We start from the raw sequence: 19040 nt of genomic DNA on the forward strand, positions 1-19040 counted from the left end.
TCCCTGACTCTGCCTGAATAGGCAGATTGAAGAGATTCAGGGAGACTTGGAGACTCTCCTTCCACAATATACTTGCTCCATGTCTGAATCATCACCTATTTTGATTCACAGGAATTGTTTTGCACTGCCTCATGGATCCCTGGGGTTACTAAAGATGCTTCAGGAGTCATGCATACAGACAGTTCTCAATCTTGCATGAGCAGCCAACGGAGAGCAGGTGCATGCAGCTCAGAGCCAAGCTGAGCAGAGACCACACCTCCAAACCACAGACCCACAGAGAACCGGACTCCCAGAACTCCCCAGGCTGAGAAAGGAGAAGGTACCGAGGCCCCCAGTGCTCATCCTCTCCCTCTTCCATATGGAGTCCCCAAAACCCACTTCCTTTTCACTGATAAGTAGGAGGACAAACAGCTGTTGCAGCAATGAACTTGAGTCAAAACTTCACACACCTGTTTGCAAAACAGTGAGCACTCTCAGACCAGGATCCTTGTTGGCATTAACCTACCCCTGAGGGGATCAAGAGCCTAAGGCATTACTGATTTTTGAATTATGTCTTAATTCCTTTCTTCATATCCCTTCCTCCCCCAGAGCCCCTCTATTAACCCCAGAGTGAGAGCTGTCTATAAAAACTGCATTTTAAAACAACAGGCCCACATTCAAATGTGTTCCATGTCAAACTGTATTAGAAAGGCCTCCAACTAGTAGCTTACTTTAGTAGAGACTGAGGACAATCACCAGCACTTCCCAGGATGAGTACCAATTAAGAAACTAACCCAGGCTTGCACAAGCACATCCACATCAACTAGTACATACAAGTTCACGACCTAGAGCATGGGCCATGTTTAAGCAGTGCCAGGCACAGCTGTCCCCCTCAGACTATCCACAGTGTGATGGCTACACAATGACAACTGAACTCCAACCTGCTGAGTACTGAATTATCGCAGAGTTCCAGCACTTGTGAGTTTGAGGAACTTTATAGTTATGATAAGCTTTGCTTGTGTGTCCAAACTACAAGTCCAGGTACCAGGCGGTGAGCCTGCTGTAATCCCAGTCACCCTGGATGAGAGTCCCGAAGAACCAACTCTGTCTCCATCCCTAGTCCTACCTACTCCACATTCCCTGTCCCAATCCAAACAGCTAAGGAAAATGAAAAGACAAAAGCACACATAAGGGGGCTGGGGTGGAGGGGTAGAGTGTCTGCCGAGAATGCCTGAGGCCCAGGGTTCCATTCCAGTACTGCCAAAAAAAAAAAGTACATGTAAGGATTACAGATGGTTACAGAGAAAAGGAAACGCCAGAACCTAATCCAGCAGCATCACCAGGTACTTCCCAGCAGGAGCCGTGGGCTAATACCTGCCTCACAGGGTGTTATGAGGATCAAATGAGGTGATCCACATAAACTGTAAGGAATTGTCTTAACTAGTAGTTAGTTATAGCTGCTCTCATTTTCACTTGGTCCTAGATTCAAAATGAAACAGACCAAGGCAAGACCAATGCAGAGCAGAGGAGGTCGGGCCTAGCAGAGACTCATGGGGCTTCATCCCAAACCTATTTATTGGGTTTTTCAATCAGATTTCAAAATGAAACTATTTAAATTTAGAGGGGGTTAAAAAAAAAAAAAAAGAGGCTGAGACCTTGCCAAAGTTATACAATCAGAGCCAAGGACAAAAACAAAGAAAAAAGGATGTGTTCAAGACCTGCGAACAGCTGAAGGATCCTGCAGAATGCCCTCCCACCCTTGGCAAGAAGGCCACTGGAACCTCTGCCAGCTGTTTCAATCAAGTGGTGAAGCCAGAATCCAGACTATGTGGGTTAAGGAATTAATGGCAAGTGAGGAACTGGTAACACTCCATAAATCACTGTACTTTCAAGTTGTGAAAGGGACAAAGAATCTAAAACAAAATCAAGTGACACTGTGTGGTAGAAGAGAAGACTTCAATTCTCAAAGCCTATTCACTTTATCTTCTACACTACACTAATTCGTTTATGAAGAACATTCATGATCCAATTTTATCTGACTGCTTCCCATCGTGGGCTAGGGATTTATGCCTCTTGTATTGACAAAATAAAGATAGATTAGTTTAAAACTCGGTGAGGGGGCTAGGGATGTAGCTCAGGGGTACAGTGCTTGTCTAGCAGGCATGAAGCCCCAAGTTTAATTCTCACCATACAAAAAAATAAAACTAAGTGAGATACATTCACATGCAAAAAAAAAAAAAAAAAGTCAAATTATAGATACAAAATGTGAAAAGTAAAGCAACAAAGTTTTTATAGTATCTCCATGATTCAGGGGCAGGAAATATTTTTTCTTTTCCCAAAGATAGAGCATGAAACAAAGGAACAGATTGATAAATTGGAATAATCATCAGATGGCACAGTATAGAGTTCAGAGAGAGCCACAAAATGGAAAAGGATATTTGCAATATAGTAAGTGACAGAGAACCTATATCAGTTTGTAAAGTAACTCATACAAATCAATATGAAAAACACAAAGGCTTTTTTAGATAGGCAAATAGGTACTTAAGAAAGAAGATAATCAAAAGACCTATGAGGGGACTGGGGTTGTGGCTCAGCGGTGGAGCGCTCGCCTAGCACATGTGAGGGGCTGGGTTCGATCTTCAGCACCACATAAAAATAAACAAGTAAAATAAAGGTATTGTGTTCAACTACACCTAAAAAAAAAAAAAATTTTAAAAAAAAGACCTATGAGTAACTGTTCAACCTCATTAATTATCAGGGAACTACAAGTAAAAACTAGCTAGTGCCACACATCTAGTATAATGGTTAAAATTAAAAAGACTGATAATAACAAGTGCTGGTGAGAATGCCAGGCACCTGGAACATGCATGCACACCACTGGTGGAAGCATAAACTGTACAATCGCTGTGGAAAACTGATGGTTAATCACATGCATATCTTATAGCCCTGCAATTCTACTCCTTGATAATAACGAACAAAAATCTGTGCATGGATAAGAAAAAGAAGGTACACACATGTTCAGCACCATTACACCAATACCCAAAAGAACCCAACTGTATACCACTAGTGAAATGAATAAACTTTTTTATTTATACAGAAGAATATACATAAATGAATGACTCTAATTGCAACAACATGCAAAAATCTCACATATACTACTTAAAGAGTAACCAAAACACACCCTTCCATTATTGATTTTATATTAAAAAGAAGCAAAAAACTATGGTGTTATTATCAGAACAGTGGTGACTTTTGGAGAAGGACTTCAGAATTCTAGTAATATTCTATTTCTTGATCTAAGTGTTAATTATATTAATTATACAAGGCTCATCGTTTTGCCTTATAATTTCTGCACTTCTCTGTATGTACTATACTTCAATATTTAAAACTATGTTATACTTATTTTTAAAATTTAGATTGGCATTTTTAGACTGAGTTTAAAACTGTCTTCCTTCCACTAGCACAACTATTCAAAGCAATTTGGGGACTACATGCAGATAAGACTTCTGGTACCGTCACCTGTTTACGTTCTGCGCCACCAGAGAAGCAATAGAAGATATTAGCACCCCCTTTGCCTATGCATCCCAGAGGACTACATGGCTCACTCACCTCAATAGCAAATGGCATACATACTTACATCCCTGGCCCCGATGATGAGGTAAGTTTGGCTCAAAATATACTCCTGGACAGCTAAGACAAACTCAAAGTTTTCTGTTCCAGAAACAGTTAAAACCTACAAAGCTGATAAGCTTTCAACAGCCTGCCTTGATTTTTATCTGCTCCTTTTATTGCTGTTCATGGGTCAGCAGTTCAGAGACCTGTGCAACTGGCTCATTTATTAAGAGACTACTAAGTCAACCAAGACTCAAAATCAACTCATAAAAGAAAACTTGAGACAAGGGAAAAGGTCACATAATTTGGAATATTCTTGGGTTCTTCATATTCTCTATGCCCACAACAAATGCCATCAGGCCTGATGACTCTTCACACTGTTTCTTAAATCTGTATCTTCTCTCTCGTCCCTATTTCTACCAAGCCCTACTTACCTCCTGCCTAGATTACTGTACCTTCTTTTACCTGGTCACACTGATACCAGCTTTTCCAATTCCAATCCAATCTGTACTTCACTACCAGATGAATTCTCCCATATATGACGTCCTACCCCAACTATTCTAAACTAGCTTGGTCCCTGACTTCAAAGAACTGGAGCTTGCCTGAGAGGGGAAAGCAGAACCTATAAGTGAAAAACAGAATGTGATGGTTAGCATCCTATAGTAGAGGCACACAGATCACAGCCTCAGAGCCCAGAGTGCACACTAACTGAGGGAAAGCTCCACAGGGGTGGCAGCTACCTTAAGTCTTGAAGAATGCAGAGTTTACTAAGAGGAGAGTGTGCCTGGCTCCACATCACTCCCCATAGGAAACCATCACTCCATCTGAACTCACTGGTCTCAGAAGTAAATGTCTACTCCCATCCTGTACCTGCTCATAGGTCTGCAATTCATAGTTCGACCTTCATGAAATTTATGACAAAGATTACAGCATGAACCCGTTCATTCTTTGTCTTGTAATCAATCAATATCACACTTTTTAAAAAATATTTTTTAGATGTTGATGAACCTATGTTTATTCGTTTATTTATATGTGGAGCTGAAAATCAGACCCAGTGCCTCACACATGCTAGGCAAGCGCTCTACCACTGAGTCACAACCCCAGCCCCAAGTACCATAGACTTTTGCCCATGCTACTGTTCTTTGGTCATTTCCAATGACAAAACACTAAAGAAAGCAGCCTCAGAGGACAAGTTCCTAGAGCTCCAACCCAAACGCACCTCAGTGTTGGCCTATTTTTTTAACCTGTCACTTTTTCCTTTTGTGCACATTTGGGAATAACAAAAGCACTGGGTTCTTCTGAGGATTAAATAATCTCCATATAGTGGCCAGCACTGTTACTGCCTCATAGATGCTACATTTCTCTATCTAATCACAACATAGCTGTCTGCAAAGAGAATGCATAATATCCTTGTATTTTCTACAACATCCAGCGAAGACTGGTCTCAAATGGATCAAATTCAGGAGAGTAAAAGGAATAAGAAGACTGCTAGTATGGCTTTCAGCATCTAAGGAATATCTGTAATTCCTCCATATTTAAGATGCATGTGATTATCTATTTAATTAACCCCTAGCCAGGCACAGTGGTACCTGTACTCTCAGCTGCTCAGGAGGCTGAGACAGAAAGATTACCAGTTCCAGGCCAGCCTCAGCAACTTAGCATAGCTCCAAGTAACTTATTGAGACCCTGTCTTAAAATAAAATAAAATAAAAAGGCTGAAGATGTAATTCAATGGTAAAGTGCCCCTGAATTCAATCCTTAGAAACTCAAAAAAAAAAAAAAAAAAAAAAAATTCTGGGTTGGAGTTGGGCTTGTAGCTCAGTGGTAGAGCACTTGCCTGGCATGTGTGAGGCACTGGGTTTGATCCTCAGCACCACATAAAAATAAATAAATAAAGATATTGTGTCTATATACAAAAAAAAAAAAATTCCCCATTAAGGGCTCTGATCATAATGACCTTTGCTCACAGTCAATCTGTTTTGAAAAGTAAGAAATTGCTAAAATTTTTCTTAAAAGACACTAAGCTGAAGGTGGATAATAATGATATTTTTATCTGTTAAGATAAAGATAAGACACCTAGAAGACAGTTTTCTCAAACCCTGAATAAACCTCTACAGCACAACTATATTAAAAAAATTACCTTTCTTGGAAGGAAGAGGTAGTACTGATGAAGAACCCAGGCCCCACACACAGGTTAGGTCCCCTCCCTGCCTTTCCTTTCTTTGAGCCAGAGACTTGCCATGTTGCCCAGGCTGGTCTCAAACTTTAAAGATCTTCCTGCCAAAGACTCCCAAGTTGCTGGGATTACAGGCATGCACTTTTAAAAGTTTTTCTCACTTTCTGCTACATCTTGTATATCCTACTACAAAGTGCATTATACAGGTGTCCTGTATTCAGGTTCATGGCCTCCTTGATACCAAACCTCAACAAAATGGGCTAGCATCCCAGAGTCCCATTCAAACAAGATCCTCAAACATATGCCCATCCTGTGGTATGCCTGGAACAAGTTTATTTCTCTATTTGCTTGTATATAAAGAATGTTTCTGAGAAAATGGATTCTACGCTAGCTGCTAGCCAAGGTATAAAAGCATGCAAAACCTACCTGGTGTGTTACAACAGATGCCATTAGCAAAGAAATTTGATCTCTTGTAAACTCTCCCTGAAAGCTAACAGGATTATCATAGATGTTTAAACTCTCTAATGAGCACTCTCATTCTTCCCTAAGCCTTTCACCACCGCAAAGAACACAGGGGAAAATCTCTTTGGCCTATTGTAGGCCTGCAGATAAATATGAGATGAGATACTAAACTCAAAGTAACCCACGTGGTAATCAATGTGAGTGTTGTCTACCTAACCCCCTCCTGAAGTCATGCTGCTCAAAAAGCTAGAAAATAGCAAAGGACAGGAAGGAAAGCCCCGCTGGGAGAGCACCGTTCAGAACAAGGTTTCTTCCTCCCATTTTCCCGCTTCCCCATCACTGCTCTTTTGTGTCTCAGCCTGCAGGTACTTTCCTTTAAAAACACAAAATAAACACAGGCCCACAAGCAGGAATCTCACTATACTTCTTCATAAGCAAATGGGTGGGGCCAGCTGACCCTTCTGAAGTCCAGCAGTCAGAAGTGGCAGTGCTGAAACCTGAGGTCCTGAACGACTCCCTCAAAGACAGAGGTTGTGAGGAGAGCACTCCCACACAAGCCCACCCATGCGGTGTGGCAGTCCTTTGCCCTAGCCTGTCTGTGACAGAGGAGTGAGGGCTGGTGAAACAGAGGATACTGAGATACCAATATGCACTGATGGTATTAACTCTAAAAATTTAGGCACAGGGTTTGCAGGGAAAATATCTTCCGATACCATAGATACTGCACAGTATCTTTATGTAGAGACTTAATATTTATTACACTTGGGCTGCATCCAAACATAATTCTAGTCATTAAAGGGCACTTTTCTGCTTGAGACTAAAACTCCCATAAAGCTGATCAATGGTAGAACATTCCTCCAGTATTTCTTGGGTTTGTACAAACTGCCAAGTCAGATTCTGTCTCCTTCAAGAACAAAAAGGGACTTGATTATTTCTGAGGACCATGAGTGAGATGCTGGGTGACTGCCAGGCATCTGAGCTAGCAAGTTCAACTGGTCCCACTGTGGGAGTGATAAGGTGGAGGCATCTATTCTGTCCCCATGGGGACCAATCAGAAGAAACATCCTTGTAGACAGAGGACAGTACATTTTATGCTGGGAAAACTTATCTATGTACTACTGAATGCATAAGAACAAGGGTCACCAAGCAGCTACCAAGTATAGGTACACCAGTTTCAAAATTTTAAAACAAATCTAAAAAACCAAAGGGTCTTGACAAATAAATGCAACATCTGATCCTTGACTGGCCCCTGTACTGAAAAGGGGAAACAATTCTATGAAGGACATAATTACGCCAACTGACAAAAGTGGACTACAGATGGTAGATAAAAGCACTGAAGCAATAAGTTGATTTGTAAGTATAAATGGCAATATAAAAAAGTATCCTTATTATAAAACAAAGGAAACAGGGCAAAATGTTAACAGTGAATGAGGGGTGTTTCTGTTTGTTTGATTTAGTTTGGGGTTTTTTGTAGTGCTAGGGATGGAACCCAGGGTCTTGGACCACTGAACCATTCCCCAACTCTAAAAGGTTTTTTAAAATTTCATCAATTGAGCCAGGCACAGTGACACACATCTGTAATCCCACTGGCTTGGGGGCTGAAGCAGGAAGATCACAAGTTCAAAGCCAGCCTCAGCAACTTAGAGTGCAATAAAATATTTTTTTTAAAAGGGTGGGGTGCTGGGGCTGGGCGCGGTGGTAATTCCTCCCAGTGGCTCAGGAGGTTGAGAGAGGAGGACTGCGAGTTCAAATCCAGCATTGGCAAAATCAAGGCACTAAGCAAATCAGGGAGACCCTGTCTCTAAATAAAATACAAAATAGGGCTAGGGATGTATCTCAGTGGTTGAGTGCCCTGAGTTCAATCCCTGGTACCAAAAGAAAAGGAGTGGAGGTTGGGGATGTGGCTCAGTGGTTAAGTGCCCCTAGTACCCCCCCCAAAAAAATCTATTGGACTGCCATCTTCCACCTTGCTCCTTCCTCACTACTACTCCAAGCTGGCTTTGCAAACAGTAAAGAGGGTAAGAAAGTGATAAAAGCAGAGAGTATTCTTCTTGTCTCTCAGATTCCAAGCGTATTTTCATCCACTATTTTTGAAAAGAACGCTATATAGACTAGACATTAAAAAATTTTGCATCTAGTAGTTGGGCAACAACCATATTCACAGGGAGCTAGAATACATATATTTTATATACTTATTTTACATTCCAGACAGCTTTAATTAGACAGCCAAAAAAAGTAAATGATAAAAATATTTATTCTACAGGAACATAATGAGTAATACAGCAGAGAACAGGCTCTCTCTTCACCATCCCATCTGCTTCTCTTTCCCAGGTACATATCCCAGGAGGATAAGTGTTTGTATGCCTAGTCAATTAAATTCCAAAGACCTATACTGAGTACATTAACACAGGCATGCTACCAAGAAATTCTACAACAGGATCAGAGAATCTTGTGACAAAAATAAACCTCAAAGAACAGCAAGTCGAACATGCGTTACCAGTAAGGAAAATAAGTCTCAGGCCAGAGTATCTTGCCCAAAGTCTCCTGTTATTGGTCAAGTCAAGACATGGAGGCCAGCAAAGCTCCTTCCAGTGATGGTTCCCCATCCCTTGAACAGTGATGGTTCTGCTCCCATGGGTTTTAAAGATAACAAGTGAGTTGGCATCGGATGAAATCAGGTGATGATGAGTATGATGCTGCTAGACCACTATAAAATCATGCTGCAAATCTAAAATCATGATCAACACTACTGCTCATGTGTAAATAATTTCATTGCAGTTGCTGTTACCACCTGTCCTAAGTCTCTTTTGTCAAACGCATATAACCTCATCCTAAATTATTATCAAACATATCTAGCATTTTAAATACCAATTAAAATATATTTAATGCCGGATGAAACCTCCAGACTGTTGGGAACTGGGGGAGCAGAATCACTTTCTTTCTCCCCTCCAGGATCTATCAAGAAACCAAGTGCAGATCAAAGCTGAATGTCCCTATTACTCACAAAGCCACAATGCCTCCTCCTTACCATTCTGAACTGGTTTTACCACCCCATACCCCTTGGCCAGGCAAAAATACAGCTGGTTCTGACCACAACAGGGAGGACAGGCTTCTCTTAAGGGATACGCAGGTGAGACATTTCAAGCAGGTGAGACAGTTTCTAAGTCCGAAACTACGCAGTGTTCTGATGCAGTGACTTTACACCTGGCAGATGTAAGCCAACGTGTCACACTGTCCCCAGTGCACCAATCATTCCTGTAGAAAGGAAGAAACAAAGAGGATGGAGACAGGGCAGAGGAGAACTGCTCCAATCCTGCTCCCACCTGGGGTACAAACCACCCGCCCCTGAATGTAAACCAAAGCAAGAATGAGGGAACCTAGAAAGGGTGCCCACCACATGAGCAAGGAGAAAACTTACAGGAACAGTGCACCTCCAAGAGAGGAACACAGCCCGGCATGGCAGGCAGAGAAAGGACCAGGCTAGAGCCAGTCCTGCCTGACTCCACTGAGGACAGCCTGTATAAAACTTTAGACAAACCCTGAAAGCTCCTGTAGCACCCTGGGCATTAAATGTGATCAGGTGTGTACAATGTGTGTGGTTTTAAAGCACTGTAAGAGCCATCTCTCATAACACGTTTCCTTGCACAAACTCCACATATGCACTTGCTTTTAAAAAATCAAAGTCCATTAGACAGTCACCAACTTTTCCCTCTGAATATGCCTAACACAACCCTAATATTTCAATTTTTAATTGCTGTTCAGCCACATTTTCGAAGGTTCTCAAAGGCTCATAACCAATGGCCAAGCAGTATCTCATGCAACAGATAGGAGCCCATAGGAGCAGCTGCTGAGGGCATTACATTCTACCGGAAGTGTGAGGGTGCTGCACAAGCAGAGATCTGTCTAATAGGAAGTGACTCTTCCTGGCCAGGGGATGATACTCCTCCCATCACCACAGATGATCACTAGCCACAAAGTGAGAAGTCTGCTTAGCAACTCTCTAACCAGGAACTCGTGTGCTCTGGGTTCCACACAGTACTACTAATCAATGCAATTTTTCTCATTAAAACTATGATTTTAAAAATAGCTATAATGTATACAATATAGAAAACTATTGCAAACAAAAATAAAAAATGGGCTGGGAACATAGCTCAGTGGGAGAGTGCTTCCCTAGCATACACAGGGCCTGGGTTCAATCCCCAGCACCATCACCAAAAAAATATATATATCTCACCAAAATACACCAAAAGAAAAAAAATTGTAATAAAAAAAGAAAACTATATTGCAATGCTGGGCTATACACTGTTCCTTCCCCATCCCACTTGTGATTCCCAAACGGCTATGGCAGCTGAAAAGCAAATGGTGACTTTTTTAGGGGTGGTGGAGGTACACAGGAGGAAGAAAACAAGTACTTACTTCACTTGTGTCCTGTTACCCTGCCAAAAACCTTGGCCCTGCTAGCATTCTAGATAATGGAAAGATAGCCCTACACGCAGTTTTCTGTCAACCTCCAATTCCCAGCAGGACAAGCATAATTAGCATGGGAGAGAGGCATGGATCATCTTTTCCACAGTTCTCAAACAACCCTGCTAGAATATGGGGGCAAGGAGAAGTAAAAATAAAGTTGTTGTGTTTTTCTTAAGTAAAAATTGTTATTTTAAAATAAGGATTTAACCCTAACACCCTATACAGTAATGACATGATGAGCAAACTACTTAACCACTCTGAGCCTTAAGTTTCTTATTTGCAAAATGAACTTACAACAGCACATCCCTTCACCAGGTAGTTGTGAGAACTAAATGACACCCTAACCATAAACAAAACTACATCACTACCTTCACTACACATATCATGGGTGACTCAATGAGCTTTTAAAAAAGAAACCAAATAAACAAAAATCCCACATAATAAACCAACCAAATGCTCAGAAAGTTCCAATAATACCAAATGCCTTCACTTTCATTTTTATATGGATCATATAAAAATGTGCTGCAAACAAAGTATGAGACAATGACACCACATGCCCTGCGGGCCTCCATTTGTGCTCGAGACAGGAAGGGTTTGGGAACAGATCCATAATTCCAGCAGCAAAAGCTGCATTTTTGTTTGTTTTTTAAAGAAATGTATTGCCCAGAGTTCCACCATTTAAAACAGACTCAGAGACTCTGCTTAATTACTATGACCCCAAAATGCCTGTACTCCCAAGCCCAGCACCTGTGACATCTCCAAGAAACCCTATGGGCCTACAGAGCACAGAAACCCTTGCTCTTGGGTTCAATCCCCAGCAAAAAAAAGAAAAGAAAAGAAAAAATAATCCCTTAGCTAATACCACCTGTGAGCCAAAGCCCTTGCAGATTCATGATTCAGGTTCTATCAAGTCCAGCTAATAAACAGTCGCTGAAATACTGGTTTGTTAATTCTCAAGCACCTTTCAATTGCACATCACCACACCACCAACACCGAGTGTCTTTGCCACCTGATCACCAGGGGTGATGGAGTCACTCCACCTTCTGGCCCTAATGTATGACAGACAATTTACTGTCCCTACCCAGACCCCCTATCCATCCTCTGCTCCAGCCAGACCCAAAGCCTCACTTTTCCCTCCACATTATAGGTCCATGCCATTTTCTCTTTAGAATGCCTTTCACTCCTTGGCAAAGTCACCACCAAAGTCCAGAATAAGCATAACCATGACTACTGCAATTCCCACACAGAGCAGCCACCCCTGGGCTTATCACATTACAATGAATTCAATAAGCTAAAATGAACTCAGGTGTGCAAATCTCAGTGCCACCTCAGTTCCTGGAATACAGCATCAGATCCCACCCACAGGTGGGGGGCTCTGCCTCACATCACTTCTGGTGCCAGTCACCAAGACCTAGCACAGCTGTTCTAACTGTGCTTCTAAAAAGTCATAAATCCACATTTCCACAACCCCTTCCTTGAGTTCAATTCCTTTCCTAAAGTGGCTCACAGAATTCAGGGAAATGCTTACATTTACCAGCTTATTAAAACTGATCCTACAGAGAACACAGATGAAGAGATGCATAGGTGGATGCGGAGAGGGCAGAAGGCACTCCCTCCCCTGGTGCAACACCCTCCAGGAACTTCCATGTGACATTATCCAGAACCTCCCCAAACCTAGTCCTTTGGGACTTTTATGACAGCTTCCTCACGTAAGCATTACTGATTCATCACTAGCCATCTTCAGCCCTCTCCTTTCCATGAGGTCGAGGGGTGGAGCTCAAAGTCCCAATTCTCTAATCCTGCTTTTGTTTTTCCTATGACCAGTCCCCATCCTGAAGGTCCCTAGAGACTAGCAGCCATCAGTCAATTCAATGACATACAAAAGAACATCACTGTGGAGATTCTAAGGATCTTAGGAAGTGAAGACCAAATATTTCATAACATCATGCAGGCTCTGATCCTTGGCCTTGCGGATTCACATCTTCCAGCCCCCACCACCACCCCTAAGGGCTCAGGCCCTGGGGAATGATTAACACACTGATCAAAACAAGACCTGACTTATCAGCCAGAACCTGAATGTAATACCTAAGTGATAACTGTTAACATAAAATCCTCGTCTACATCAAGCACTCCCATTCCAACAGCTGTCAGATCAAATTCTGAAGGGCTCAGTCCCAGTTTTGGAAAAAATCCTACATGAAGGATAAAAACCACTCACCTAAATAAAAACACAGGACTTCTCTCCCCAGGGGTCCCAGTGAAAATATCCAATACTGAGAAACTGATGCTCTGGAGCCTTGTCTGTTCTCCTTGACATCCAATAGAACTCTTGTTTTTAGGCAAAAATTCATACATTTCCTAAGGTCCTCTGTATTAGATGTTGTCATACTCATTTCTAGGCTGGCTATTTTCTATGACAGAAATAAAAACACCTTACCTGCAAGTTCTCCAAATCACATTCCAAATCAAGAGTAATGTCTAGAAGTTTCCTGCATATTCCCATCCAGGAAATGTGCTGTCATTTCATTGGCTTTCACTCTCTAGGCACGATAAATTTTCCCCCTTTTCCTTATTTTAGGTTCCATCCTTCCCTAGAGCCCTTTGTCCACTGACAATAGCTGTAAACTATTTCTTCCTAATGGCCGGAGCATGGGGCATCCTGACCAATTTAAACTTTTTTTTTTTTTTTGGCGATGTGTTGCCCAGACCAGGATCCCAGCAAGTGGCTGGGATTATAGACACATGTCACCACACCCAGCTCATTCATCTTCACCTTTTTCTATGCTTTAAAATATACTGATGTAGTTACCCAGCTACTCAGGGGGCTGGAGCACGAGGATCACTAGAGCCCAGGAGTTTGAGGCAAGCCTGGCCAATATAGAGAGACTACCATCTCAAAAAAGAAAAGATACTGAAGGGCTATGTACTACATGATTTCATTCATATGAAAAGTCCAGAATAAGGATAACCATAGACACAGAAAGTAGACTTGTGATTGCCGGGGGCTGGGGAGAGAAATGGGAAGTGATGAGGTTTCCTTCGGAGTAATGAAAGAACACAACATGATAAATGTACTTAATAGAGCTGATTTTTATATGCTGCACATAGTACTAGGGATGGAACCCAAGGCCCTGCACATGCTAGGCAAGTGATCTACCTCTGAGCTACACCCCCAGACCTGTTGCTGAATTTTGTACTGTATAGAATAGCAAGTTTGGGGGCTAGAGTTGGAGCTCAGCAGTAGAGGGCTTGCCTAGCATGTGTGAGGCAATGTGTTCGATCCTCAGAACCACATAAAAATAAGTAAAGGTGTTGTGTCCATCTACAGTTAAAAAAAAAAAAAAACTAGCAACAATTTTCTTAAGATTACCAATGCTAATGAGCATAATTATGTACAACTAGTGGGAAGAATAAACTGGTGCAACCTTTCTATTGTACCATGTGATGAAGTGCCTTAAAAATGTTCATACTGGAGCTGGGGATATAGCTCAGTTGGTAGAGTGCTTGCCTCACATGCACAAGGCCCTGGGTTCAATCTCTGGCACCACATTAAAAAAAAAAAGAATTCATACCGAAGGTAAAAATTATTTGAAAATAAAAACTTTATGACAAAAAAAAAATCTCTTGATACCCTTGGGCTTTTCTGGGACCCTATTCTGAAGCAATTTTCTATAATAAAGAAAAAGCTTTTTGCAAAGACTTTAATCACATTTTACCGTGGCAAAAAAAAAAAAAAACTTTTAGCCAGGTGCAATGGTGTAATCCCAGCAGTTTGGGAGGCTGAGGCAGGAGAATTGCTAATTCAAAGCCAGCCTCACCAAAATCGAGGGCTAAACAACTCAGTGAGACCCTGTCTCTAAGTAAAATACAAAGTAGGGTTGGGGATATGGTTCAGTGAGTGCCCCCAATTTCAATCCCTGGTAACAAAACAAAAAACACTTCTGCTATAATGTTAAGTAAAAAAAGAAGAAAGTGCATTGACAGTATGATCTCAACCATATGTAAAGAGAAAAAAGCTAGAAGGGAGCAAACCAAACCAAAATGTTATTAATAGTTGAATCAGATGGTGGTCATTTCTTTTTTTTTTTTTTTTAAGCTATCAAATATTTTTAAGAAGGCTGCAGTCATAGCTCAGTGGTAGAGTGCTTGCCTAGCATGTGTGAGGCACTGGGTTCAATTCTCAGCACCACATAAAAATAAATAAAATAAAAGTATTGTGTTTATCTACAACTAAAAAAAAAATTTTTCAAATATTTGTAAGAGTTCAAAATAGTTAACTAAGCAAAATCAAGAGGCGGCAGATTTTATGATTCTGTAGGAGCATCAGTTTCTCCTTTAATTCCTTCATTCTACCAGAATGAAGAAGGTAAAAATTGAACTACCGGAGTGGTCACAAATGTTTCAAAGGGTGGCTACTGCGATTTTTGTTGATGTTTGCTTTTAATAAATCCCTACAAAAGAAGAATACAGAGAAATTCCCTGTAAGATCTTAGCAGCTTTTCTATAAGTCTAAAAGTATCTCAATAACAGGCTTAAAATAAATCAATCCTGATATCACTTAATTTGTCTTTCTCTAAAAACAGAATGCAGAATGTACATGAACAGTTTCCTGGGCGATAATAAGTCCACGGTTCCTTTCCTCATGAATCAAAAGAAAAACCATTCTGCCAAAAGACTTCCCACAGCTGCTCTGAAACTTAAGTTAGACATCACCTCCTTTGGGAAGCCTTCCCTGATACAGACTCCCATCCCCAATTTAGCAAGGCTTATTTTTGTTTTTTAAGTGCAGCTATCTCTCTTACAAGTTCTATTTCTGCACTTATCCCCAGCACTGAAATCATACGCTGGCCTGTACATCTCCCTCATCCAAGATTAGACTCACCCAGGAATTATAAACTTTCAAAACTTCTACTCACCCCTTTCCATTCTTACATCTATATCTGTGGACTAGATGAATGCCCAACTATTTGTAACTTTTTTCAAGTGATTCCCCAAATGAACCAGTGCTTATCCCAGCTCCTGACTTTCCATTTTAGAAAAAAATTACAAATTTCATGCGTTTCAGTGCAGATTCTCTCTACAGCTTGTCTTTTCAACTTTCTCTAAATAAATAATCAGCAATTTTTGCCACGGCTCACCACTCATCCAAGTTTTAGGAAGTGCCTTAAGCTGGGTCCACTCACTGTGACCTGCTCCAGACCACTGGAGGCAATGCAGATCCTAACAAATTCCTCCTTAAAAGCTCTGAAGGTTCCTGGCAGTCAGAAACACAAATGTTAAATTATCAACTGGTCTGTTAAGTATCCCAATAAGAGTATCAACTCAAAACTCTTTCAATCTGACACTATTGAAATGGGAGTTCTTCATTATTTCTCAAAATGTTTTCTTATAGTGCTTTGAGGCCTTTTCAAACACCTTCAAGTTTTCTCTCTTCATAAGAGGCTTCACTTACCAATAGATCAAGATATGATTTTGCAGCATGTCTCAATAAAGTATGTCTGTGCAGAGTGAGATGAGGATGTGAGGATGAGCCACTCACCCCACAGACAAATGAGATGAATCCACATTGTGTTCCTCAAACATGTGTGCCTGGTACTTTTATTTCCTTGTGAAGATTCAAACAGTTATGACTAGTTAATAGATAAGCAAAAAGATTCTACGCTGTTCCCTCCTCCCTATACTAGTGATGGAACCCAGGGTCTCACATGCTAGACATGCCCTCTACCTCTGAGTTACATTCCCAGACTTACTGATGTACTTTAAAACAGGGTCTTTGCTAAGTTGCCCAGGCTGGCCTCCAATTCGGTGATCCTCTTGCCTCCACCTTCCAAATAAATGGGACTACAGGTGTGCACGACCACACTTAGCTACACTGGTTATTAAACAATAAATGTTTAAGGTACAAGCCAAGATTTTCAAGAATTTTCAAGTTTACAGGAAACCTTCTATGACTTGTAGTCCACGGACATGTGCTTTCCTTTACAGAAACTCTAAGCATGACTAGCCAATCTTTCTATGAAACGACCTCTTAACATTGTAAATTCACACTTTGGTTCATAAGCCCAACTAACAGAATCAACAATAAAAAATTACTGGAAAATCACTTCAAAGAAACTCCACAACTTTCTGGTAAAGGAAACTCTATCCTACAATGAGACCTGTATTTCTAAAGTTCTTAAATTATGTTATGACAAATAAACCTTTAGCCAAGCAGGAGGGAATGAACACTTTAATTACACGATAAGACAAAAGGTACATGTGCAGTGATTTAGAAAACCATCAGATTCCACAGCCCCTTCGATATTCTCATTTTATTCAATTCCAAATAATTAGTGCACATGAAATGCTAGTTAGCGCTCTCCTTTCAACAAAAGTACCTGCGTTCAATTTACCCTATAACTGCTCAACCAAATGTGCAAGCTACTCCAAAATTATCCAACCAAATTATATTTAAAATTAAACAAATGTTGGCTGACCCAATAGAAAATGTACAAAGATCAGGAGATCAAGAATGGTAAGCTGATATGGGAATTAAATATATACTGTAATAAACATCAAAAAAAGTTCCACTCCACTCAAGAGTGCCTTAGGTGATAAGTGATGAGTGAAGTGGAACATCTTTTGGTATTTTATTTCAAAAAGTAATTCCTGAAGTTCAATTTCACCCTTCACATTAATTAGTTTTAATAATGTTAACCAAAAGTGGGGAACAGGGCCTACCCAACTCTTGAGTATTGCAAAAATGTTATCTAGAAGGGCACAGTGGCGCATGCCTGTAATCCCAGAGGCTCAGGAAGCTGAAACAGAAGGGTCCAAGTTCAAATGCAGCCTCAGCTAAGGTAAGGTGCTAAGCACTCAGTGAGACCCTATCTCTAAATAAAATACAAAACAGGGCTGAGGGTGCGGCTCAGTGGTTGAGTGCCCCTGAGTTCAATCCCCAACACCAAAAAAAAAAAGTTATCTATCCTACAAACTTAAAAAGTAAGTTAACAGAAACACAGTAACATTCAGTATTAATTCATTAACACAGCACACCACTGGTGTTCCAGGGCAAATTGATTAAAAAAAAAAAAATTATCTACTCTGAGAGATGCTGAAGTTACTGAACTTGCAGATTTCTTCCAGCAGCCAGGCAGAAGTCAAGCTGGTTCTCACTGAGGTAGAAATTACTATATTCCACATGTCATCCTTCAGAAAACAATGAAGAAAGGTCTCCAAAATACTTGGGAAAAGAATGCACTACCTATAAGTATTATGCCCAGCAAGGTTACCATTTATGGATAAGGATAATACATAGGCATTTTAAAATATGAAATAATTCCAGAAAAATAACAATTACAAACTCTTTTGAAAAAGGATTATCAGCTAATAAATGACAGAAAAGATCAAAAGAACACTCCATCCCAGATGGTAGAACAATGTCTACAAAATCAGAGGGAAAGAGTAAATCCCAAGAATGTTATACCTAGCCAAAATGTTCTTCAAAATACAAACACACATGACCAAATAGGGCACTCTGTACAAAAATTGACAATAAAATCCAGCAGTAAGGAAATGAACTACAGAATATGAGGGAAAAAAAAAAAAAAAACATAAAAAGAACCAGTGGGAAATACTGAATCCTTGAAAACATGTAACACTAAAGTGAGGAAATTATGATAATAAAATAGTATAAAAATGCTCTAAAACATAACAAAGTAAATTAACAATCAAAAGGGAGGAAGAGGGGAAGTGGAAAGAGTACAAATTTTCTTATTTTTGCTGTTACAAAGTTCACCAATACTGATTACAACTGGGACATAGTATATTAATAAAAAATGATGCCATCTTCCAAATGTTTTTTATAGTCTTCTTCCTTAACCAACGAGGATTTATGCAGCACTAATAATTGAGACAAAGACTTACTTGAAATGTGTTACTTCCTTTCAGTTTCACTTTTTTCTTTTTCTGCTATAAATTCAAGTGAAATGGACAGCAGCCAAAAGCATTATGGTCAGTGAATAAGTCAATCTCAAAAGGTTACATACTGGGGCTGGGGTTGTGGCTCAGTGGTGGAGCGCTCGCCTAACACATGTGAGGCGCTGGGCTGGATCCCCTGCACCACATAAAAATAAAAGGTATTGTGTCCAATTACAATTAAAAGAAAAAATTTTTAAAAAGGTTACATACTGCTGATTACATTTATATAACATTCTCAAAATAACATTGACAAAACCCTAGAGATGAGTAGTTGCGGGGGGGGGGGGGGATACGAAGACAAAGAGGCGGCACCCATGAGGAGTTCTGTGATGAGAGAATTCTGTACCTTACCTGGGGTGGTGATTACACGAATCAACACATGGAA

The 19040-nt window shown here is 40.5% G+C and overlaps 1 protein-coding gene across 5 annotated transcripts in view; it reads right to left on the reverse strand.

Moving 5' to 3' along the window:
• The window catches only part of Xpo6 (exportin 6), a 103347-nt gene that overhangs the window by 72598 nt on the left and 11709 nt on the right, over window positions 1-19040 (reverse strand). The gene's annotated exons all lie outside the window — the stretch shown is intronic.

Source organism: Marmota flaviventris, chromosome 19 (genome assembly GCF_047511675.1).
Source record: "Marmota flaviventris isolate mMarFla1 chromosome 19, mMarFla1.hap1, whole genome shotgun sequence".
In the NCBI taxonomy this organism is placed as follows: Eukaryota; Metazoa; Chordata; class Mammalia; order Rodentia; family Sciuridae; genus Marmota; species Marmota flaviventris.